This window comes from Eulemur rufifrons, chromosome 29 (genome assembly GCF_041146395.1).
Source record: "Eulemur rufifrons isolate Redbay chromosome 29, OSU_ERuf_1, whole genome shotgun sequence".
NCBI classification, from domain to species: domain Eukaryota; kingdom Metazoa; phylum Chordata; class Mammalia; order Primates; family Lemuridae; genus Eulemur; species Eulemur rufifrons.
This window is the reverse complement of record NC_091011.1, coordinates 73,873,737-73,901,392: the sequence shown is the minus strand read 5'-3', so window position 1 is coordinate 73,901,392 and position 27,656 is coordinate 73,873,737. Positions and strand designations below refer to the sequence as shown.

General features: G+C 36.8%; 1 protein-coding gene across 3 annotated transcripts in view; it reads right to left on the bottom strand.

Moving 5' to 3' along the window:
• Nucleotides 1-27,656, bottom strand: part of CPED1 (cadherin like and PC-esterase domain containing 1) — a 263,041-nt gene that overhangs the window by 168,472 nt on the left and 66,913 nt on the right. The window lies entirely within an intron of this gene.

Below are 27,656 nucleotides of genomic sequence, written 5' to 3'. Positions count from 1 at the left end.
TCTTTAGGGCTTTCCCACTCCATAATATGAAGACTGAATGGATAATAGATTAAGATGTGAAATATGATATGGTAAATGGTGCTGTAGTTTTATTTATTGACTACTCTTAGCTTATTTTAGAGAGTGCTGAAGCCTGTAACTTTACTGATCACCTTGAGTAAAAATGAACAATTTGTTAGGGATGGATGAAGACTGCTTTTCTCATGCCTTTTAATATCTGGTTGGCTAGGTGCTGAGTGCCTGCCTACTGGGTGTAGCTTTATGAAAAGGATGATTCAACCAGAACCAGGAGACCTGGGCTTTCATTTTGGTTCTTCCAAACCAACAATTAATGGGCTTGTGATATTGTCAAGGAGCCTTCTACAATCCAGAATGTGATTCCCATGAATCTTCTGAACTTTCCACACCACTGAACACTATACACCATGCTGACATAAAACATGTGCTCAGTAAATGTTTGTTCTAGCAATGAACTCATTTGGGGGGGGGGGGGGTTAAGCCAACCTGTGGTTAGAGAACAAAATGGTATTCTAATGAATTAAAAAAAAGATTTTATTTGGTTACTTCTCTCCCTTCTATCTGGCACATAATTACATACACCACAGTCAAAGACTAAACACTGGAAAACACTTGAACTAGCGAAGATTAGCTGCCAACTTTTCTATTGCATTTGATTTAATGTTTTGCCCCATAGCTAATAAGTAATAGGAAAGTAAAAGTATAATTATATTTCACAAATGCTTGACTAGTGTCTTGCATTTTCATATTAGAAAACTAAAGTTAGCCAATATTTTCTTATTTTAAAATTACAGGTGAAGATGAAAGGCCTTACTTAATAACTATTAGTTTTGATAAGTACAAAACTTTTATGGGTATATTATTTTAATAATTGTTCCTCTTACCTGAGGACATTTAAAAGTCATAGTACTTAGGTTGCAGGGATAAAAAGTATGCATATAATCTCAGAACTTACATGTGTAACACATATCAATCAATATATGCACAAACTAAAGTCATAGCCAGGACACAGCTCTACAAGTCAGGGCCCTGGTAGAAAGTGAATGGATGGCAGAGTCAAAAGGTAATGGAAGAGACTATTAACTAAGAGACTACTAAGGAAGTAACTGTTAACAAACACATGGGTAGAGTTAAGGATGACCAACAAGAGGTAGTGAAGCTTCTCAGGACTGACAAAATGGGAAGCTCTTACCATCCCTATCCCAGGAAGGAGAAGTTTCCAGAACTGAGCAAAAGGCATAGCTGTAGAAAAGGCTACCAAGAAAGGGCTATGGCTACAGGTAGAGGAACACAGCCACTCTCAAGCCAGGGTCTAGCAAGGAAGGAGCCAGGGAGTAAATATCCCAAAGTTCTCTCCTCTGGTGCACGATCTCTTGCCAGAAGCCAGAGGACAAGGAAGCCCTGTTGGTGTAGTGTGTGGAGGACAGCTCCCTGCAGAAGGGTCTAGAGTGAGTCCAGAAGGGCAGGTGGAGAACATACAGCACAAACACTACACAGTACTTGGAAAACACAAGTTTTGGCCCTAATCTCCCCCTTACTAGCCACATGTCCTGGAGAAACAAAACAAACAATTGTGTGAGGGTGTGTGTGCATACATACAGAAAAAGAGAGCGAAATACTAGCTTTGATCTCAATTAAGAGCATTTGCATGTGGCAGCAGTGGCTGGCTGCGGCTGAACCATGTAAAATTGTCTTTTGTTAGGTAAAAAAAAGGGTTGAATATCAATCAAATACCAGCAATTTCATAATGCTCAACCTAATATTTTTTTTTACTACACCATGGTGCCTGTGGAGGGGAAGCGAGAATGCATAAACACATTGCTGAGAAAGAAGGTTCCAGTGGCTAGAATGTCTGCGAGTGGAAATGACAAAAGGGTGACCCTGAAACCACCCAATGAGTATTTGGCATGTGCTTCGAAAGCCCAAGGTCTGCCAATTCCTAGAAGAGAACAAGTACCCTCATCTCTGAGTCTGTTTCCTCCTTTGTGTAATAATGAAAAAGCACAGTGGGTACTAAACAAATATTGTTGAATGAATAACTAGATAGTGTCTAAGGCCCTTTACAGTCCTAATTTTCTGTGATCCTAGGTGCAAAGTTATAATTTTTAATATATGCTATGTCTGACCTAATGGGGAAGAGAAGTGGCAAGGGTCCAAAGGCCAGAGTTGCAATGCAGTCCCTCTGTGAATCTGGAATGTTCCAGCAATTATGAGTGCTCTGCAGGGTTGACCAGCTGCTGTTTTTATTTGAGTGAGGTCCAATAAGCCTTGTGGGGAGAGGCTGTAGCTGAACCCTCGTTAAGCTCCCACCCTCTAAAACGGTATTTGGGGAACATCAACCACCCTTTCACCTTTTAAGTTGTGTACAAAATGGTAAGAAAACACATCCCGAGGTAGAGTCAAATTCACAAGATTGATCACTCATTGGCAGTTAGAGAGGAGGAATTGTTTTGAGTGCATCAAAGGGTATTGTCAGTTCACTGGACTGAAACTCTATGAGGGCAGGGATTCTGGGTTTTTTTTCCTCCATTGAATGTCTAGTGCCAAGTGCAGGCTGGCACTTAATATAGGATCTCAAATAAATCCATGCTTAATAAGTGAGCTCTGATTTCTTTTTACCCAAATAACCAGAAATATGTGCAGAAATGAAAAGAATAAGCAAGCCAAGTGCCAAGCAACTTTGCTAGAGTTGTCTAGTGTAAACTCACTGTTCAGACCTGGGAAATGCATATAACATGGGCAGGGATTAGTTTTCTCTCCCACTACAATGTGGTGCTTGTTAGATTGGCGTGATATACTAGGACGTTGCAGCAACAGTGCCACGGCAGCCCCGGTAAGGTATCAACAACCTAGAGATGAACTATCCAAGGCCAAGAGGCCAAATATAGGCAAAGCCCCCTGAAACCCACGGCGAGCACAGGAAGCCACAGGAGAGAATGTCACCAGCCAACAGCCAAGAGGAAGTCTTCCCCTTCTGGACACCCTACAAGGGAGGAGTCTGGGTGCCCAGATTTCATTTGTTTTACCAAAAGGACTAAACTTGGGCCTGAGAAGACATGGGTGAAACCAGTAAAGACATATATTCTAATTTGTCCAGCACATTGTAAATAATTGCTAACCAATATTTTTTTAAAAAAATATTTTACAAATAATATTATAAATAACATTTATTTAAAACACTAATTCCTATTAATGAATCTATTCATAGGTGATCATGAGTCAATTCCCTTGCTTTTCTAAGTTCAGTATCTTTATCTGGAAAATGAGAATAATAGTAATTGTAATAACAGTAATAATAAGAAGAACATACCTTATATGGATGCTGACAGAAATTCCCTTAAAATGCTCTGCAAATCCTTTGCATATATTAAATGTTTAAAAAGCATTAAGTAGCTACTACTTGTAGTAGTTTAATATAATTGTTTTCTATAACCTTGAAATCCTGTTTCTAACTTTGGAAACTTCAAAATGTAGCAAAAATGTTATTTATTTTGAGTTTATTTAACACTAAGAGGTTCCCACCACTACTCACTATCACATAAATTCCATTAAATTCTCCTGTATATCATTCGTAAATATCTTGTATTTGACATTAATCTCTTAAGAACAAGACCAAAATAAAACAAAGATCTTTACCAAATGTACTGTAAAGACACAATCTGTTTTTTGTAATTTTCCTCAAGTTTAGCATTGCTGTATCCCCGAAAAGTAATTCATTTCCTATTCACTCATTTAAAGGAATTCTCTACTAGGTTTCTATGGATGGAATAAGCCTAGGACTTATTCCTGTTACTGCAATATTTAAGTCTGTTCCTTTTAATTTTATTCAGAGAGAGACTTCTTTGCAAGAAACCAACACAAATTAAAACAGAACTAGCTCTTAGTCAACAGATTTATGACACAGACAAAACTCCATGGACTATTTCAGATCTATGCTTGAGCTTAAATAATATAATTTGGGGATCTATAAGCTCTAAACACATCAATTTTTTAATAAATTTTTACTTCTATTTTATGCAAACAGCATTAGCCACAGTATCTTTGAAAGAATGGAAATAGCAAACACATAAAGGTATTATTAGTACATAATTCTAGCCTTAAGCCAGGCAACTCATAATTTATTTCTCAAGATATGACATTATTATATTACTACCTGTGTCTCCTTGACAAAATATTTTACTCTCTATGGTTTCAGAATATCTTTCATATGTTGTTACCATAGAAGGGCACATCAAACCACAAATACAAATAGCATGGTATTTCGATAAAGTGCTCTTTGGGGGAAAATAACAACTTTAACTTTGTTATAGGAAATGAGATGCATTTCATATCCCAATGGCAGTGGGGACACAATTTGACCCATAAAAATGACCAGATCAATGACATAGCAATGTGCTTTAAAGGCATATTAATTGTATAAAATTTCCACCAACTAACCAATCAATCAAATTCTTACTGAGTGCTCAGTAAATGCAAGCCATGAATGCTCTCCTTTCTGTTCTTTTTCAGTGGAAGTGTCAAAGTCATGCAATTCTACAAAAACAATTTTCCCCATGGACTACTCTATGTTTTGACCATGACAACATAAGAACTTTGAGTTCTGCTCATTTTCCTTGGTAATAAAAGCTATGTCTAGACTACTACTTCAATTTTCTTGCCCTATGATTTCACTGCAATGACCAAACAGCATGAAAGGTTGTTTTATTACTTTATGGCAGCTTAATTTTCCTCTGATGTTTTTCTCCATGAATTTTCCAGGGGAAAGGAAAAATGCTTGACTATTTCAGCAAGACCAAAGATGAAAAATTTGGTATAAATTAATGAGCATAATTAATAACAATTTAAAACATAACCTCCAACAAATATTAATGCATAGAGTGAAACAAATATGATAATAGAATGGCTGCCTAAGCCCACCACTGTGGAAATCAGTTAATCACTTAGTTAATATTAAACTTTTTTTTCAGGAACATTTTCTGGCGTAAACCATAAAATATTATCGATGCAATTTACATCAGAATAATTAACGACTTACTAGAACTCTATAACAGTGATTCCAAATTCTTTTAAGTATATTGAAGTCAATCCTAATTTAAATGTAAGACACAAACACTAGGGTTCATTGCTTCAATTTAAATGAAACCACGCATTAATATAGCTTTTCTTTAATGGCAATTTCACAGGCCAATTTTACCTTCAATTTTTGCCCTGTATTTTTTGTATCATAAAATGTACACAGTATTATTTCCATCCATTTACTTCTCTACTACATTATTTATGAGTAAATGTATTATATGTGAACCAAGTACATATTTAAAATATCAGAATTTTCATAATATCTGGCTCCCACAGTGAGGTAAGAATCTAGAATATGTAGAGAGGTAAGAGCCAATTGCCAGAATGAAATCTATTCAGGGTTAGAGATCCAAATGCCAGAAATAAGTCAGGAACATGGAAATATGTCAGAAAATATTTTTGGTTAGAAAACTGAGCAAACATATTCTTACTGAACCATTTTGTCCTCAAGCTCTTTCTCTCCAATTTCCCAGAGACAGGATTGGAACCTGTGGGAGTCAGATGTTAGCTGAGCAGAATCATACCACAAGGGTCCACTCCTAATAGATGAGGATACCCAGCATGAGTCAGGAGACAGGCAGAACCTGACAGGAGTTTCCAAAACAGTGTCTCAACTTTCAACCTTAGCGGGTTACGCCAATCATTAGCCAAGTACATCTGACCTATTTTATATCTTGTGCATGATTAAAAAATTAACCAATAATTGAGTTAACCAAGAATTGAGTCAGAAGGGGAGGGGTATCCGAAGTGTTAAAAATTGCTGATCTTTAAAGATATCAATTAGATAATTAAATTTTTAAGTTATTTTAATCTATATTTTAACCCCTTAGGTTGACCTGTTTCTTTTCTACATAGAATTTACGCCAGGACATTACATTCAAATGACTATTTCTATAAGGATATTCTCCAAATTTTACTCAGACAGCTCTCATCTTTTGTACTGCCAAGATATGCATGCTTTTAGCATATATATATATATTTAATACTTATTTATGAATTATTTTCCAGAGATTTTATACACCCTAACCCATGCTTTAGAGTTTTGACATCAGCACATTGTCTCAATTAACACCATTTGTTTGCATGACTCTGTATAGCAAGGCTGGACTTGAAGTTCTTGTTCTAAATGGTTACTTAGAGCCTTAGAAGAGGTGGATGGTGGACAAGAAGTCATTTATATCTTGTTATTTCCTACCAAACACATTAAATATCTTAGAGAAGATAATTTTGTGGCATCCAATAATGTCTCAGTCATTTTCAATAAATTAGGGATGTGCAGTGATGGCTTTAAAAATCTTGCAAGCTCTGGCATCATTCAGGATCTCAAAGTCATGAGATAGCAACTCAAACTCTTTGTTATATTAATATTTTGGCTGTGTAGACCCAGTCCATTGAAGCATTGAAGCTGAATTTAAAAGATTGGATTGTAAGTAGTGGAAAGCATTCAAGCTAGCTTTAAATCTAAAGGGGAAATTATTGGGTAACAGTGAAAAAATGTCAATTACAGGGTTTCCCTTCTTCCTTCTCCCTCTAAGAAAGAAGGATACATGCTTATTCCGGAACCAAGTGTTTGTTATATTGTTTGGAGTAATGGGAAAAAATGAATTGATTTATTAATCTAAATAAGTGAGTTAGAGAGAGAGGAGTGGATAAAGAGACCAATGGAGAGAGAGGTTGGATAGGATGGTGTTCTAGTGAGCTAGAGGGACTTGCTTAGGGAAAGGAGAGGATTATAAAAATAGAATTTGGCAGAAATTGTATCACGTGTTGAGGAAGTATAATCCTCCTTTTGCTGCCATTTTGGCCGAAACCCACCCCATCAAAAACATATTAAAATTTAAACTACTCTTCAAGGCTTTTGGAATTAGAGCTGTTGTTGTTGGGGGGGGGGGGGTAATTTGTTTATGTGTTCACTTAACACAACATAATGCTCAGCTTCCTCTCTAAGGGGTCATTTTTGCCTGGGTCCCTGCCGGACTCCGTCCCCTGTGGCCGGGGTCAGGTTCCATGGCCCAAATTGGCTGCCTGGGGTAGCCAGTGAAGAGGGGTCACTGGTAGCAGAGCAAGATTAGATTTTGAGGAAAAGTACATGCAGTTTCTATTAGGAAAGAGGGCGAAAAGAGTGTTCATTCAATTTCATGGATCTGGGGTGAAAAGTGACAGAAGTTCATGGCCACCATTATCCATCAAATGATTTGCCGATTCAGGTTTTCAGCGCTGTACTTCAGAGCTGCTCACCTAGTTTCCAGCTTACAGCTCCCGCTCATTTCTCCGAGAATGTTGCTCTTTACTCAGCATTTTCTTCTAGCCCCTAAATCTGGCTTTTCTCTCCCAAATCACTTTAAAAATTCACATTATCCATCAGTCCCAGGAACTTGAGTTGACATTAGGGCACATGTTTCTGACTAGAAATACTCAAAATCAACATAAGTTTTTTGTGGTTTTCGTTTGTTTGTTTGTTTCCAGTTTTGCTTTCCCCCATGAGCCATATTCTATATAATTTAGGCCTTTTCACCCACAAACAGCTTAAAATGTTTTTTTAATAGCTTATGAACAACAAATACCTTATTGAAATTTGTCCAATAGGTAAAGTTTCTCTTAATTTTGAACTCATAGTACATTTCTCATTTTGCTCTTGGCACAACGCATGTGTAGATGTACCAACAAATCATGTAATTGGAAAATTTTAAATATTTTATTCTGGATGGTATCTTTGTTTTTTATAGCCTGCTACGAATATGGTTTAAAGTTCTTTCCTTTAAATGACACAAAACTATTCTAAAATTGGCTGTGGACTGACCTACCCAGGACTGAGAAGGAATCTAGAAACAGAAACATTACAAACTAAAATTAGCTGCGGACTGACCTACCCAGGACTGAGAAGGAATCTAGAAACAGAAACATTACAGAATACTAAGCTGAAGAAGATAAACTAGACATAACCAGTTTACTTAACCATGACATCTTTCTCGGTTCCTTCTTAACTCTGTATTTAGATTCAAAGTAAACTTTCCTGCTTCTGCAATATTTGGAACACAACGATATAAACTGTTACGGCTTTATATTTGAAGGATAAATACAGCCTTGTATCCAAACTCTGTTCAAGAGAAATATTTCAGGTCCAGTTGTGACATTGTTAGAACTCAGGGATATTAAACATACCATCACAACACCCCACCCCAAAATAGAAAAAGATAGCAAAGACACCTGGGTTTTTTTTTTTTTTTTTTTTTTAATGTTCTTTTAAACCCTATGGTCAATGAGAGATGGCCAGATGTTATTTGGTAAATATGGATCAGTGTAGTGGAGTTTTAGTGTGAAACTAATCCATGTTCAACAAGGAGTCCACTATGCCTAGCCTTGACTGGCAAAACTATGAGTGACACCTAATAGTAAGGAATTTATCTTAAAGAAAAAAGAGGTGGATGGCAAGAGAAGTCCAAGGATAACAGGTTTATATGAAAGATGAGGGCAACTCATTGTTCTTATATTCCATAGGCTCAGCTTCCAGTCCAGATTTTAGGCCAAATGCTAAAACAATACTAAAAAATTTTTTTTCAAATTATCTGTGAGAGGTGGAGAGTATAACATTACATACAACAGAAAAAATAATAAAATAAGGAAGGATTTTGCCTACTGAAGTGAAGAAACCAATTTAGTTTTGACTTATTCAGGCTTCAGAAAACACAAAGGGATTTCCAGGCCCTGGGCAGGACAGCGACCAGTACAATAGGGTGTGACACCAACAGTTTCGGCAGCAACAGGGGAGAAACAGGTGCAGCGTGAACCTCCATATCCCTGACACTGTGTATAGCACCGCAGCACAGACACAGGCAGGCACAGCCCATGTCTCCCCCACATGGAGCAGAGACAGAGGCCTTCGCCACCATGACCAGCGATATGCAGCATTTGATCACAGGGGACCTGGGGAGATGGTGAATGGAGGTCCCAAGCACGAGAGGATTGCATTCGTGAGCACACAGGATATGCCCTCTAAGACAAAGGAGGCATTTGGGGGCATCACAATGATTACCAATGGTACTGAAATTTAATAGATGAGGGACATAAATGTTAGATTTATGCCTTGTGTAGGATAAATCTGATATTTCTTTGGAAGACACTGGTAAGGCATAAAGTCTAACATCTGTTTAAATGGTTAGGCTCCCATTCTCATTGTTCAGTGTGTATGCCACAACAGCTGTTGAATATCACCCTGTGCAACAACAAATTGTCCCCTGTCCCACATCACTTGTGAATGTCTCACTGGATATTGATGTGGATGAAAAGCCTGTTGGTAACTATCTGAACCTGGCGCTTGACTCCATGTTATATATAAACTCCAAGCATTTTACTCAGTTTAATACATACTGAATTTCGTAGAAATGTAATTCCATGGCCAAGCAAGAGAACGCTATGCTTTGTTTTGTTTGTGACATCCTCATGAGTTGTTCACCATTTTGGAAAGACACAGCAACACATCACCAATAGCAATGTGACCCATGGAATCTTAGTATTCCACTGCAATAAAGCAGTATCCATCTGAATTTATAGCTCTCATATTCATGGTGATTCTAAAGATGAGTGGAAGCATTTGACTATTTCATTACACCCTCTGGTGTCATCATGCATAAACATTTACATATTGAAATACATGTTATGTTATAAATATCTTTCCTCTTTTTAGTCCTTATATTATAGTTGGGGTATTATACTACTTTGTTGAAATTGCATGAGTTAGGTGAGTTATAGATATTTTACTCCAGATCAAGCAGTTGTCAATAAATATATTTACTATCAAAAAAGAATGTGGGGTCTAATAGGAAAGGGAAGATTGCTTTAAAATGATCCAGAAGTCATTAGTAGCAGCATTTTAAGGTGAAGGGGCCTGAAGATAGCAAGCACAGGTAGAGGTAAAGAAATATTTTTGTGATGATTTTAGGATCCAAGTTCTACTTCCAAGTTAGTGAGTTCTGCAAAATATGGGTCTCACCAACTAGATTAAAGTAGTAGCTACCAATTATCAACTAACGTATGGAGACATTTATTGAAAGAACAATCATAATAGTTAACATTTATAAGGCACTCACTCTATTCCTTGTTCCAAGAACTTGAAATGTGTTAATTCACTCTATCCTCTTAACAATATTAATGGACAGAGTTCTGATCATCCTTAGATTATAGACAGAAAACTGAAGCACAAAAAAGGTAAGAAACTTGCCCAAAGATGCTGAGCTCTTAAGTGATTGATAGGCATGAAATTTATATACATGCAACCTGGTTCCATCTGCACCTCCCCAGTATCCTACGACAGCTGTGCAATCAGATCAAAGCAAGTACTCATTTTGAAAACTATTTTCAAGAACCATTAATTCCACAGAAATCATATATTTCCCATAAAACATGATTTGGCTGTATTTGCATTCATTAATTCACATTTCCAGATTGGTGCTTTACAAGTTTGGCAGCACAATCAGTGAATTCTAAAGAATATCATAAACCCGCCTATGAAGGCCAGAAGAGCAGCTCCAAAAAGCCAGTACAACTAATTCTTGGCTCTTCCAAGTGGCCCAAGGTGGGGTCACTATCATTCCAGGGGTCTAGACTTAAGGCTGGTCGCTACACCCACAGCTGACTCATGCCTAATCCCAGGCATATGACTGCAATATGAGGTTTGCATTGGTAAATTTTCTGTGTTGCCTAGAAAGGTTGCAGATGGCTTGAGGAGCCGAGTCTGGAGTAGGCACATTAGAAAAGGGGTAACAGAAGGATGAGGAGGACGCTCAAGGATTGCTAGTGAGTGCTGAGGGTTGGAGCTTCTGATTCTCTCAGGGCTGGCAATTCCCACCTGCTGCTGAGTGCCCTATCAAAACACTAAAACAAAACAAGACAAAGACAAACAATCTTCTGCCTGCAGCAATTGCACTTAACTTATGCATAAATATTAAGATAAATAAGAATTTAAAAGAATTATTTTAGTTGATGAAAGAATGATAATAAATAACAGAATGGATAAACAAATTCAATTTTTCACTAGGCCCAGGTATAACAGTTTTCTTTAAAATGATCCTTTCTTATTTTCTTGCATTATAAGACAGGCTTAAAATACAATATAGTGGTTTACATTTATAGAATTATAGCATAGTGCTTTACATATAGATCTACTGCTTTGTAGCTGTGTATCTCAGAGGTTTCCAGAGCCTCCATTCATTCATCTAAAAAGAGCACGAACATACCTGCCCCATAGATGTTATAGAGGGTGAAAAGAATGAAGTGTGTAAAGGGCTTGACACAGCATCTGACATGATAAGTAAAAATCTTGTTACTATTTTAGGGTAACTTATCTATAAAATAATCCTATGGCATAAATCATAAAGCCCCACTGTAATTATCTATAAAACAAGCCAAAAACTAATACTAATTCTGTTTGGTGACTGTACTCAACCTCTGGCACTAAGTCATACTTACTTGTCTGTTTCTTTCCAAATCAGAAAGCCTCTAAAAAGCACAATACATACTGTTGTGACAGTTTTATGTCAGTGTGGAAAACTGAAAACTTCATTCAATTTTCCCCTGCAAATCAATTCATGGATATCCAGAGTAATATAGACATAATCCCTTCTGCATTACTTTTATAGATTTATAATACATATTCTTTTATAAAACATTTTCATGACAACTCTATGAAGAAAGAATCGTCAGTATAATCGTTCCCATTTTACAAGTCTAGAAAAGAGGCACAAATGGACTAAGTACTTTCCCCAGAGTCACATAACTATATTTAGTAGGTGGAGGGAACTCAAATTGTGTTTCCTAATAGCTGGGCCATAGGATTTCTGCCTTCACTGTATATTACTTCCTCTAGCTTAGAATTCTTCTCAGTACACACGTATATCCTCACATATGCTCAGAAATAGGTGAGGCAAAATGGGCCAAGGAAAGGTCCTCTCAGACAATGTGCATAAATTACCTGCTTTGTTCTTTTGGGGGTAATGCTACACATTTGCTTGTGAAATGACTATTGGAATTGGGATTGTACTGCCACTCTGCGTCTATGATGTTATTCATTAAAATGACTCAAGAGAGAAAGTTCCGTATTTCACCATTAGATGGTGCTAGGAGAAGTTTAAAGAAAATGGTCTCAAAAGTTACTGATGCTAGGAATCCCAGGATTGGAATAGGGTTTACTGTATAATAGAGTCCAAGCGTCTCTCCCAGACAGGAGCACACCCAACATATCAAAGAGTAAAACATCTCCTAAAGCTACACCATTCATTCAGTTAATTATACTTCTGCCAAGATGTGTATCCTTTCTAATCACAACTTCAACTGCAAATGAAGGATTCTAAGATTCTGTTGAGGGAAATATATGTATTTTACCTTGTTTATATTTTTCTGCAACTCTCATTTTGGGTCTATTTTTTTTAATAATAATTTAAGTAGAGACTGGGGATCTCGCTCTTGCTCAGGCTGGTCTTGAACTCCTGTCCTCAAGTGATCCTCCCACCTCAGCCTCCCAAAGTGCTAGGATTAGCAGCATGAGCCACCATGCCTGATCTCATTTTGGGTCTTCATCAATATATTTTTCAACAGAATGTCAGATTGGAAGAGACTAAATGCCTGTTACAATGTATTGGTCCTAATCAATTGTATTATTAATTATCATGGTTAAAATGAGAAGTCTAAGAGACTAGTCATAACAAAGCATAATCTTTCTATGAATAATATGTCACATAACATACAATTTATGGAATAGTGTGCATGCATTTCAGCTAGTGCATCACTTTAGTGGGCCTTTATTTTCTGATATTGATGATGATTGCAAATCAAAAGTCAGTGCACAGCCCTGGACTTCTGTGAAAATGAATGAAAACAGCCTTGAGCACTGCAAACTTACTAACACTGTTTTTCTTTTATAACACTTGTAATTTTGTTGTTGTTCAATATGTCTCTACCATCAGAAAGAGGCAGGGAGAGTGATTGTGTTGCAGTTGAACACATTAAACCCCAAACACAAAACTCTCTCTCCCTCAATCTCTTTCTGTGTATGCGTGTGTGTGTGTTCATGTGTGCATATGAAATGATAGATTTTAAAAATGCATAAATGAATAATCAAAATCATAGTACAGTATAGTTCTCTTTCATTTATTTACTCACAAAGCATGTATGTAAATTTCAGGATGAATTTTTCATCACCTCAGCAGCTAAATCTTGGAACCTGATTGCATTCTGCACCCTTCTTAATCCAGTTCTTGTAATCCCCAAGTGGAGCTCCTGATAGCTCAAAAATAGAAAGTTTGGTCACTGCTGTAAAAGCTTTCTCATCTATTTTGAAGCAAGCAATAATTTTTAGGTATCTTTTCACTATTTCAGAATATCTCATAATTTTTCTGTTGTAAACACAGAGGCTCAGGAAGAATTTATATGAGGAAAATATCACAATCACTGCTTGGGTGGTACATTTGTTGAGAAAGACGTAAACAGATACGCTATATTTTAGCAAACTACATACTCAACCATGGAAGGTGTCTACACATAACTAAGAATAAACTATTGGTTAATAGATTCAGGCTGGGTGAACAGGATACCCAAATCTATGAAGAACAAATATAGTTTTCTGAGTATGTATTATGTAATGTAAACCAACTTAGTTTCAGTTGCTTGAAGTTCTTCATGTTTTAGCAAGCTGTTTAGGCATTATACAGACATAATGCTTCTCACCTATGTTTTTAATCTAAATAAATAAATAAGGCCCTGCTGGAGAGATTTAGACCACAAAAGTGAATAGCACTCTTTTCATTTCTTCCTTTCTGGTCTGTTAACAATCAGAATTATTAATAATTATCAGACTCCTACAAATTATAAGTGAAGTGTGTTCTGCTATGTTGCCCCTGGTGTCAAGCTACTGCTTGGCAAACTCTCTAAGTGAAATAAATATACCTACATGATTACATGAGGTATAGAGGTCACAAACCAGATATGTCAAAGTCTACCAAATCAGTCCAACATCAGGGCCCTTGAAATTTACCCTACCAGAGAGCAGAGGGGTCACCCAGGTTCTCAGCTGCTTAGTCTTTAGCACAACTTCAGAGATGTCAGTGAGCTGTCAAATGTGTTCTGGAAGATGGACATGGTGCATTCTATCCCTTTCAAACTGGCCTGACAGAAAACGTATAATGTATAGAGCTATGAGCAACACAGGCACAAGAGATACCTTTGGTTCAGCAAGATTGGTCTAGTTGTTCCAAGACAAGAAGAAAAAAAAAATGAAGCACAGTGCAGAAGGGCAAATCTACATACAGGCCAGCAGAAAGGCATTTGGGTAGCCAAAGAGTAGTATCAGAGCTCTTGGTGCTAAACAGGAGGAAAGATTAATATTCCCCTACTTTAAAATGATTTTGAAGAGGACAGTTCTGCCTAAAGAATTCCATGGGCTTTACCATACACAATCAATAAATATTTATCAAGCCTATAATAATAGACACCTGTTGTTTTTGTCTGTCCAATAACTCTTTCTTCTCTGGGGCTCTGTTCTCCCCTTTCCATGTGGATCTGAGGGAGTGCTAATCACTGTTCCCTACCTCCTCCATCTATCCCTGGCTGTTATGGGCTGAATTGTGTCACCCCCAAAATTCATATGTTGAAATCCTCATGCTTAGTAACTGGGAATATGACTGATAGCACCTTTAAAGTAAGGTAAAATGAAGTCTGGGCCCTAATCCAATAGGGCTGGTGTCCTTATAAGAAGAGGACATTAGGACACAGACATGCACATACATAGAAAGAAAAGACCATGTGAGAATTAACAAGTCACCTGCAAGGTAGTCATCTGTAAGTCAAGGAGAGAGGCCTTAGAAGAAACCAACCCTGCTGATACCTTAATCTTGGGCTTCTAGTCTTCAGAATTGTGAGAAATAAATATCTGCTGTTTAAGCCACCCAGTCCATGGTACTATGCTATGGCAGCCCTAGCAGACTAACATACCAGCCATTGGAGAACCCACAGCCCAACTACCCACAAGAGCTATTCCCCTGATCCCAATGTTGTCCAGGGTGGGCTGGTGACCTATTTTGGTCCCTCAGTTTGGAGGCGGAAGAGAAGTGGCTGCGTTTCTGAACTGGGGGTAGCTGGCAGCCATCTTCCTTGTCTCGGGGAGAAAATCTGTTTGCAGAAAGAGAGAATAAGGCCAATGTATAGAAAGAAGTCAAGCTGAGAGAGACAGAGAGAGACAGAGAGAAAGAGAAACAGACACAGAGATCTAGTGACTTGGTCCCTGAAACCAGTTAGGCTTGAAGGCAGATCCACTTGGATTTACTAGTTAACCAACTCAATAAATTCCTTTTTGTGTTAGTGTGAATTTAATTTGCACTTACCAATGAAAGAGTTCTCATTCATATGTCTATTATACTTATGACTCTATTTCAGTTAACAACATAGAGAAAGGATTTAGCTATCAGTGAATTTACAATCTAGATGGAAATAAGAAACCTTTATATGAAATAGTAACAGACAAAATTACATATTAAATTCCAAATTCCAAATGAATGTTAGTGGAAACAAGTTTTGAGAATGTGGAGAAAAAGAGAAATCACATTAAGTTGGCATGATCCAGAAAGAATGGACACAAAAAGAGAGGAACGGGCATCCTTAAGGAGGAAGTAATGGTAAATGCAGGAAGAGGAGAAAGTGGTAGAGCCTGTGTTATGGTCTGAATGTATGTGACCCTCTCCCAATTCATATGTTGAAATTCTCACCCCCAAGATAATGGTATTAGGAGGTGGTATCCTTTGCAAAGTGATTAGGTTATGAGAGTAGAGCCCTCATGACTGTGACTAGTGCCTGCATAAAGAAAACCCAGAGAGCTAGCTCATCCCTTCCACCACATGAGGACTCAATGAGAAGGAGGCATCTATGAATCAGGAAATGGGCCTTCAAAGGATGCCAAATCTGATGGTGCCTTGATCTTAGACTTCCCAGCCTCTAGAACTGTGAGAAGTAAATTATGTTGTTTATAAACTATCTAGTCCATGGTATTTTGTTATAGCAACCCAAACAGACTAAGATAGTGTACTTCTTGAAGGAATAGTAAAGGGAAGATCTTAGCTTGAGCAGAGAGTTGCGTTGGGGGGAAAATGGAAGACCAGGGAGAAGTGTAGAGTGTCTAAGCCTGTGGGGAGGCCTGAGTACCACCCTAAGGAGTTTGGCAGAGTGAAGTGATTAAGACAGTAGGCTCCAGAGTCATACTGCCTAGGTGTAGATATCATGGTTAGATGTCTGATCCTAGAGAATTCACCTAACTTCTCTACAATAGAGTAAAATAGGGAAAATGATGATATCTTCCTCAGGGGAACATTGTGAGCACTAAATGAATTAATTAGAGCAGTGGACATAGGAATTATACAATAAATGTTAGCTTTTCCTATTCTGTCAGAGTCACTAAAAATTCTTATGGGAACGTGGTATATACTAAGTCATGTTTTAGGAAGACTGAATTGGAAGTGATATAGCAGAATGAATATGGGAGAAGACTAAGAGAGAGAGAGAAAGGAAGTGGGAAAATAGTAAATATATATGCAATACAAACATAAAGTGATCAGAGTTTCAACTAGTATGTCAGTAACTGAAGAGTCATTTATTTTCAATTATCCTAATTTCAAAACCAAGAAATGGCTTACAAAAATGCAATGCTCAGTTAAAAAGTAAAAACAAATCATGAAGCATTACTAGAGAAAAAAGTACAAAAAAAAAAAATAAGTGAGCAGGGTAAATTTTAATTATTTTTGAGGATATCTTAAACATGAAGCTAAGGTGTAAAAGCAACTTTAAAATGATAACTTGATTATGTAAAAATTAAAAACCTATGTGAGCCTAGAAATACCATAAACAAAGGCAAAAGATAAGTATATATTTACAATATTTTTGAAAAAAATTAATACATGCCCATATATGTAAGTATATATATTTTAAAACAAAACCTATTGTTACTATACATGTTACATAAATATCATACAAATAGGCAAAATATATAAAATAATATATGAATATACATCTAATATATATATTCTGGGGATTCCTTTCCTTTCTTTTAACTCAACTAATATGGCTTGAACATTTTTCTATAACAGCATATGTACATCTCTATCATTTTTAATGTCCTCATAGTTTTCTACTGATAAATGTGCCATAATTGTTCACACTTGAATTATGTAACATTCTAGTATATAAAAATTACAGATGAATAGGAAAGCTATAGAAAGTTCTGTAATTTCATTAAATTTACATTTTTTCTTTCTTTTTGCTTATTTGTATTTTCTATTCTATTATAAAATAATGAATGTGTCTTACTGGCTTAACAAAGGCATAATAAAAGGTAAAGATAAAAAGTAAAAAATGCATGTTTGATCATTTTTAAAATTTGGTTCCTATTTTTATTAACTTGCTTCTCATGAGGATAAAAGAAGAAAAGAGAATATTTCTATTAACTTTTATTTTTGATAAATACAGGAAATCACAAAAAAGTGGGGGTGGGTGTATTTTCCACCCCCACTGACAACCATAGTTGTCTCTATTCTAGAGTTAAATTATGATTTTCAGACTGAACTTTCCCAAGCTTCTTGGGGGTTAGAGAGGTGTCAGGAAGGCATCTCTGGGGACCAGCAGGAGGAAGGAAAGAAAGGGAAAGGAAAGGATTAAGAGGGAAGATCCTACCCTTTATTACCTAAAGCAATTTCATTTCTTTCTGGCTTATATGGGACTCCTGTGTACTTTTTTAAGGTTTAGAGCTTTAAAAGAAAAAATTTATCCAACATCCACTGTAATCTAGATCAATGCTCTTTATTTCTGATTTAGGTTTTCTGGCCATATCTCACACACCTTCACTTTTTTTTTTTTTTTTTTGCAAGATCCATGGAGAAAAACAGCTAAAGCACAATAGTCAGCAAGAAGTAGTAGATTTATTTCCTCCACCCCGAATGCAGAACCATTAAGATGAAGAAACTGCCCAGAGAGCTAATCTATAAGAAGCACTAAAATATCACTGGATAAATAAAGAAAGAAAACCCTCACCATTGTCTTCCTACTCCATCTTCCAGCAGTCAGCACTTAGCTTCTTCTTGAAAGAAATGGTGAGCAAATATTTAAAGACTTGGTTTGAAACAGTACAAAAATATGAGCCTGCCTGAGAAAATTACTTGTCTGTCTTCAGCTGCATGCGTGAAGACCAATCAACAATGCAAGAAACGGTTAAATGTGTCCTTTTAGACAATGTAAGGGGATCTGTGTCTTGGCTGCAGTGGTAACCACCCAGAAGTTGGTACTATATCATGAAATGTATTTGTATCTTTCTCCTTGTTTATGGGTAGTATTATAACAGTTCTCTAGTTCTTTTATAGATGCAAATATCTTATTATTCAAAATGGGTAATTACCGCTTAGAGAAATGAGACAGTATTTTCTACTCTTTCTGCCCCTGTTCTCTGCTCCATAGCATCAGCTCAATATTATCCATTTATCATAATGGATAAATAGATAAATCAATCCAGGCATTGCCAAGACCCACTGATAATCAGCAGGGCTCCCCTTCCACAACTCTGACCCCATTCATTAGATTCATTAGTGCATTAGTCCATTTTATGTTGCTATAAAGGAAATACCTGAGGCTGGGTAATTTATAAAGAAAAGAGGTTTATTTGGCTCATGGTTCTGCAGGATGTATAAGAAGCGTGGTGCCAGCATCTGCTTCTGATGAAGTCTTCAGGGAGCTCACAATCAAGGCGGAAGGTGAAGGGGCAGCGGGAGTGTCACACGGTGAGAGAAGCAGCAAGAGAGAGGCGAGGTGGTGCCAGGCTCCTTTAAACAGCCAGCTCTCATGTGAACTAATAAAGTGAGAATTCACTCATTATAACAGGGAGGGTACCAAGCCATTCATGAGAAATTTGCCCCCATGACCTGAACTGCTCCCCCCAGGCCCTACCTCTAATACTAGTGATCAAATGTCAACACGAGATTTGGAGGGAGGGGGCAAACATCCAAACTATATCAATTAGTATGCTCTCCAGTCTTTTATTCAAAAATATTAGAGTGACTATTATATGTCAGGGACTATGACCATGCACTGACCTTGAGAAATGAAAAAAATAAGGTCTCATCCTCAAGAAGTCTCAGTCCTTTTGGGGAGGCAAACACATACAAATACAGCTGATCCTTGAACAACACAGGTTTGAACTGTGCAAGTCCACTTTTATGTGGAGATTTTCCAATATACAGATTGAAAGATTTTTTTGGAGATTCGCAACAACTTGAAAAAAACTCACAGGACAACTGCATAGCCTAGAAATATTGAAAAAAATTAAGAAAAAGGCATAGCATAAAAGATATAAAATATGTGTAGATACTAGTCTATTTTATAGACACCACACAGGAGGAACTAACAGAAGACGACTTGATGGAGATGAGTACTTCCAAACCAGTGCCAGATGATGGGGAAGAATATGTATAAGAAGCAGCGCCAGAAAACAAATTGACATTAGGCAATCTGTCAGAAGGGTTCCAATGATTTAAGATTACCTTCGACTTCTTTTACAAAAGGGACCCATCTTTGGTATGGGCACTGAAACTAAAGCAAGTGGTAGAAGAAGGATTGGTACCATATTAAAAAAATGAAAATTTTTAGAGAAATGAAAAAGCAAAAAAGTCAGACAGAAATTATGATCTATGTCTGCAAAGTTACGTCTAGTGTGCCTGCCTCTCCTTCCTGCCCTTCCACCTTCTCCACTTCCTCCTCTGTCACCTGAGACAGCAAGAACAACCTCTCCTCTTCCTCCTACTCCTTAGCCTACTCACTATAGAGGTGACAAAGATGAAAACTTCATGATGATCCACTTTCGCTTAATGAGTAGCAAATGTATTTTCTCTTATGACTTTCTTAATGTTTTCTTTTGCTAGCTTAATTTCTTATAAGAATACAGCATATTTTATATATATATATAAATATAACATACAGAATATGTGCTAATTGACTGTTTACATTATTGGTTAGGCTTCCAGTCAACAGTAGTCTATTAGTAGCTATGTTTCGGGTAAGTCAAAAGTTATACTTGGATTTTCTACTGCATGTGTGGTCAATGCCCTTTATCCCCACATTGCTCAAGGGTCAACTGTACCACCAAGATATATTGTGACACTGCTACAATTGAGGCTTTTACAAAGTACAATAGAAACACAGAGGGGAAAGAGTATAAATCTATTTCAGCAAACTAGGTAGACATCTCTCTGAAGACACTCCCGAGTCAACCTCTTAAAAAATAGCTTAAATTTTTAATATGTAATATGTAGATGAAAATGTTCCCAGTGACTACCTCCGGGTTTGTAAATTTGAGATACTTATTTTCTTCTTCATTTTTTTTTTTAATATAAAACCAACATGCTCAGTTTGGAAGGAACATGTCCTTGGCCTGCCACTGAACTTCTCTCGTGCCTGTGGTTGAATAGGAAATTAATGATCTATTTTCAAATGTCTGAAGAAGACCCCCAAAGCAATAATAGCATCAATAAAAATAAATAAATGGGACATAAATTAAAAAGCTTTTGCATAGCCAAAGAAACTATCATTAGAGAGAATAGACAACCCATAGAATGGGAGAAAATATTTGCATGTTATACATCTGATAAAGGGCTGATAAACAGAATCTATATAGAATTCAGGAAAATCAGCAAGAAAAAAAAATCAAACAACCCCACTAAAAAGTAGGCAAAGGACATGAACAGAAATGTTTCAAAAAATAAGGTCCCATCCCTATTTTTATGTTCAAAAGAAGATAGACTAATGGCCAAGAAACATATGAAAAAATGCTCAGCATCTCTAATCATCAGGGAAATGCAAATCTAAACCACAATGAGATACCACTTAACTCCAGTGAGAACAGCTTTTATCAAAAATTTCCAAAACAACAAATGTTGGCATGGGTGTGGAGAGATAGGAACACTCATACACTGCTGGTGGGACTGCAAACTAGTACAACCTCTGTGGAAAGTAGTATGGAGATACCTAAAAGAACTCAAAGTAGAACTACCATTTGATCAAGCAAACCCACTACTTAGGTATCTACCGAAAGGAAAAAAAGACATTCTATATAAAAAACATCTGCACCTGAATGTTTATAGCAGCACAATTCACAATCGGAAAGATGTGGAAACAACCCAAGTGTCCATCAATACATGAGTGGATTAATACAATGTGGTATATTACCATGGAGTACTACTCAGCCGTAAAAAAATGGCGAACTACCTATTGTATTATCCTGGATGGAGCTGGAGTCCATTCTTCTAAGTGAAGAATGGAAAAACAAACGCCACATGTACTCACCATTAAATTGGTACTAACTGATCAACACTAACATGAACATATGGGAAGTAACATTCATGGGGTGTTGGGCAGGTGAGGGGGGGTTGAGGGAGTGGGCAAATCCACACCTAACAGATGTGGTGTGCACTATCTGGAGGATAGGCACACTTGTCGGGCAGTTCAAAGGCAATTTATGTTACCAAAGCATGTGTACCCCCATAATACTCTGAAATAAAAGAAAAGAACTACAATTTAGTTCCATTAGCCTTAGAGTGTATGAAAATTCCTCTAGATTCTTCTATATTGTGAGTGCTAGGAGTAGTTCTTCAATTTCTTTTTGCATGTGTTTTAACATGTATTTTAGAAGGTAATTGGGAGAGACTGATTCAGGGGCCACTAGCCAGTTTTCTCGGTGGTGGTCATGGTTGAGCTGACAATTATAGAAATAGTGTGATTTTCTTCCATTTTAGCAAGTAAGGAACACATCCTACAAAGAAAGAGCGGCACACTGTGTGATTTACTCCTGTGTTTGATGTGTAGGAGCAGAGAAGTCAGATTGCAGGATTTTTCCATGGTTGGTGGCTTGAGGGCTGGCGTAGAAGAATGTTGCAGGTACTTGTACTTCAGCTGACAGACTAAATAAATGGTCCAAGATTGGCAGGAAAGAGACTGTGATCAATAATGACTGACCAACTTGGAGAAAGTGACAGAATTAAGAGTATGAAAAGTGTCATCTGCATTTCCAAGCTCAGTGGCACTGAAGGAACAAGGAAGCTCCAAAGGTGTTGATTATGAAGTGGAGAATTAGTTTGAACATGAAGAGATAGAGCTGTGTGTGATGTCAGTTACTGGGTGAGGCTACAGAAGTGGGAGGCTGAAGCTAAGGAGAAACGAAGTTCATGGCGTTGCTGAGATCAAAGAGCTGTGAGGTTGGGATCATGAAAGGGTCATCTGTGTGGATGTCAAAACTGACAAGAATGACATCAGATCTGAAGTGCAAAGGAAGAAGTTAACCCAGGTGATAATATTCTTACTGAATACATTGAATGATCCAGAAGTTGGTAGATAATATAAGGAGTAGTGAAGAGATGTTGACAATCCCAACTCCAGAGATTAAGGTTTTAGCAGAAAAGCCCAGTTTTATTGTCCTCCAGGGTTAGAAGAGTTTCTATTTTGTGAGGAGAATGGAAGTGGGAGTCACCAAGGCCTCAGGAAATACAAACATGTCCTGAGAGGAAGGAAGGAGTATAACAAAGTATGGAGATGAGGAGGTGGGAGAAGAAATACTAGGCCATTGGATGGGATCTGACTCCCTAAAGGTGACTGAATTTTACAGGGACAAGAAACTTAAAGAAATTTTCTAGAGGTTTTCAACATTGCAACGTTGGGAGATATATCTGGGTGAGGACACCTGGTACTACCGTATACTTTCTTATTTCTTCAATGCTTCTCTTCTTAGAAACCAAATGGCTTTTGTTAAAGTCTCTACATTTGATGACAGGCCAAATACTGAAAAGGTACAGTTTATCTGGCCTCTCAATCGTCTGAACTGGTTATGAAATGTGTTATGTCACATGCCAGGCCCCCGTAAGCATCTGAATGCTTGACTCCTGTTCTAGATAAAATCTATCCCTGTATCAAGTCAGAGCATCAGAGAGCTGGTTATTTAGGCCCCACTCTTTCAGTCCCTAGACAGACATTTTTTTTTTTTTGAGACAGAGTCTGGCTCTGTCACCCTGGGTAGAGCTCAGTGGCATCATCATAGCTCACTGCAACCTCAAACTCCTGGGCTCAAGCCAAACTCCTGCCTCAGCCTTCCAAGTAGCTGGGACTACAGGCACACACCACGTTGCCTGGCTAATTCTTTTATTTTTTTTGTAGATATGGGGTCTTGCTCTTGCTCAGGCTGGTCTCGAACTCCTGAGCTCAAGCAATTCTCCAACCTCAGTCTCCCGGAGTGCTAGGATTACAGGTGTGAGCCACCGTACCCAGCCCCTAGACAGACCTTTATGAGCAGATCTAATCAACTTGTTTTAATTATTTATGAAAGGGTGAGGGTGAGATACTTTGGCTAGAGTCTGGATAATGGACTGGATTATTGAGGAGCAAGAAAGGAAGTGGGAAGAATATGAGAGAATGTTGACTTAGCCTAGGCTGGTTCTGGCAGAGAGAGAAAAGTGGATGGATACAGTGAGCTTTGGGGATGGATGGCTAGCTGACAACTGAGTGGGAATTTGAATGCACTTAAAGAAATTCTACCAATTAGAAATTCACTGGGTTTGCAAGCCTCTTTTATAAAAATGCAAATACATCTAAGAGGCTTATGGCTGGGGTGAGGGTATAATTTAGTCTGAATTAGTTCCATCAGCTTACTTTCTGCTATCACCTAGCTGAAGTCAGTCATACTAAAGAGATGAGAGTTTTACTTGGGGAAAGAATGTTTTGCATAAAGGATATAATCATGTTTGGGACAGAAGGTGAGATTCTTTGGAATGATAGAAGCATCAAGGAGCCCACAGAAAGCACAGAGAGGAGGTTTCTGGATTTGAGAATATAGAGAACAAGCAAGCTTTAAACTTCTCTGAAAGTTTGCTTGAAATATTGGACTTAGAATAGCAAAAATAATCAGTGCCACATAAGATACATAATGATTATTGTCGATGTTTAAAAATAATTTCAATTGTATTATTTTAAAGATATATTTTATATTAGTTAGTAAATAGTCTATAATTTTTAAAGCCTAATCTTGCTTAGATACAACAAAAGGTGTTCAATTTTATCTATTGTTTTTCTTTTTCTTTATGTACTCACTTGTTACTGAAAACACAAGAACATAGATCCTAAAATGCTTAAAATATTCTCTTTTGTGCAAGTCTGGATATATTTCAGACTTTACATGAAAGTCAGTGCTCAGAGCTAAGATAAAACTACTGGAAAAAATGAGTTATAGCCAAAACTTGGGCACAGTCCTAACCAGGATTTCTTGGATGGGGATATTGTACTAAAAAGAACAAAAACAACAAATCGCAACCCAAGTAAAACAGTTCTCTTATGTTTGGTTTTGTACTTGTATTTCAAATATGGGGAAAAAATCCTTTTATCAAAAAAAATAAACTTCATAAAAAGCAATAAAAAATATTAGCAACAAGTTTAGGCCAACTAAAAATTATGAAACTTTTTTTTTTCAAAGGCAAAGCATTAAATGGCAAGATAAAAATAAATGTTTATGCTAGCCAGTAAAAATTCCATGGATGTGTGCCCTTCAATGTGAGTCACAAGTCTAATGTCAGGTACACTCTGGCTATGGAAGGGAACAGAGTGTGTTAACCTTTCAGGCTGTCTCCAATCACTCCTCTGCATCTAGCCAAAACCCTGTCCTGCCTCACTTGCGTGGGTTCCAGCTGCATTTGCCAGTATGATCATCTCTTCTTTCTTAGCATCCCTGTCTCTTCCTACTGCTAAAGATAAAACCTGGGATAGCAAGTATATACTGTGCAAAGGCACAGTGGAATCAGAGAATCACAACATTATTGATCATTGCCAAACCTTGTATTTTTAGAGATAAGAAAACTGAAGCACAACTAGGTTTTAAATCTTGGTCAGAATTATACATAAGCTTCAGAGCTAGAATGTGTCAAGTATTCCTTTCTGAAACTATGGGAGATGCTTCTCTGCATATTTCACACTTCTGCACATTTTGCAAACAAAGGCCCTGATCACCTTTGTTCTGAAGTAGTTTTTCAAAGATATTGCATATAGTGAATAGCCTTGAAAGATAGAGATGGTATGTCTTACTCCAGAGCAAGGGGAAGGCTTGTTGTTTGTTCAGTATAACAAAAATAATGTCTCCCCTGGGACAAAGGGCAGGTATACTCACTGCACATTGTAAAAGATTCAAACCACCTAAGCTCAGGGTTCCTTTTTTAAAATGCAAACCACTAAGTATCCATGGGGGATTGGTTCCAGGACCTGCTACAGATATCGAAATTCATGTATGCTCAATGATATAAAATGGCATAGTATTTGCATATAACCTACACACATCCTTGTGCATATTTTAAGTCATCTCTAGATTACTTATAATAATTAATAGGATGCCTACATATCACTTCATGTGGATTCACTGCAGAACACGGCATGCAACACATTTGAGTTTTGCTTTTTGGAACTTTGTGGAATTATTTTTCCTAATATTTCCTATCTATGGTTGGCTGAATCCAGAGATACAGAATGCACAGATATGGAGGGCCAACTGTATACAAACATCACCCAGCTGGGGCTAGGTAAACTTGGGTTCGGTGAACTAGTACAAATGCTAATAGTATGCTTACTGCTATTGCTATAAATAAAAATGTCATTTGTCCTTGACCAGGCATCTCATGTCATATGCCAACACTTGTGAAACTGTGGCAGGTAGGGTAAAACTTAGAGCCTTTGTAGTTTGACAGAAACATAAAATCTTAGTGATAATTTATCATGTAAAGAGAAAATATTAAGTATTGTGAGGCTTGTTACTTGATTTTTCAAATACAGGATGACCCTTTTACCATTTTTTGAGCATTGTGTTACAAGCAATATATAATATGCTTTATTCTTAAAATCAAATTATGCATACTCACATACATATATATATATAGAATATACTTTGATTTTTAAAATTAAACCTATGAAATGGATCTTATGATACCCACTTGATAGATTAGAAAACCAAACAAGTAAAAAACAGCAAGACCCTGAAGTTAAGTCACATGGCTAATAGGTGGCAGAGCTAAAATCTCTCTTTCAAAGTTTGTGTTTTTTCAACCTTCAAATGTAACACAGCTTAAAATGGCACAGGCCATTTTGGCTTTAAATGAAATATAACATTATATAGTATTATGTTTAGTTTTACTATGCTGCTTTTTGAATAATACCATATAATTAGAAACTGACATGTTGCTGCCTAATCTATATTCAATATCAAATATTCAGCATTCATAACAAACAAAATATTTTTAGTTTTGTGAATACTGAGTTTATATTATATACTGTATATTCATAGCAACAGTCTACAACAAAAGTTACTGTTTATAAAACTTAGAAAATAATGCTGCAGACATATTCCTTTAAAGCTACGCATCTAAGAAAATTATCTTCAGCTAGAGAAAGATAGCATGAAAGGAGAATGAATTCCATGTAAAGACTGTATATTCTGTGAAACTATCTGTTAGTCATAGAGATAAATAGAAAATTAACACACTAGACAGAGTACAGAAAGGACTACAAATGTATCGAACTTATAGATGTTCGTAAGAATAAAAAATGTTTAAAGTAAAAGACAGAAAATACTCCTTAAATTTATGGAAGCAAAATGTAAACTATAAATTTATATAAGAATTATCTGGGGAATTTTTTTTAAAACTGGTATTCCATTTCTGACCATAAACAGTTTTTCACTCCGATGATTCTATTCTGCTAACTACAATGCTAAAGAAACTTAACGTTGTGAATCAACCATCTGAAATTAAATACCCCCCCACCAAAAACCACCCATACTTTTAAATCTGTAGGCTTTGTTCAAATGTAAACAAATTTTTTCAGGTTGCCATAACTAATGAATTTCTGGATATTTATTAATGTTGTATTAATGAACATAATTATTTTACTTGCTTCTCACAAAAAATTACTTTTTTATAAAATAAAAAAACTAGCTAAAGTTTACAAAAGGAGAAAATGCAGACATTATGAAGTCAATTATAATTGTCACATAAAGTAATAACTACAGAACCAAATTTATGCAGCGATTTTAGACATGTATCTTACATTGGAAGTTGAACTGCTGATCCATTTTTATTATATGTTATTTTAATTCCTGGTAAATGACAGTAGAAGACTGTAATCTTTACAGTGGGACATGCCACTGTGGTTCATGTGGGTGTAGAGGCAGAAACTCCAATGGAAAAGCTGATAGGTTAAGATATAGCATCAGTTTTCTGATTCCATTAGGACACAAATTAATAAAAAACAATATTAAAGCTATGCAGATCTAAATTTTAATTATGTAGTGAAATACTTTCTGAGGGCTTAAACTATTAAACATTAAATGAGTTTAAACAAGAAATTCGAGGAAACTTTTCATTGACGGGTTTTAAAGTAGGCCATAATTTCATCTATTAGGGCTCAAAATATTAACATTAATACCTTCTGATGTTTTCTTTCCCACGCTGGGAACCTATGGAGAAACT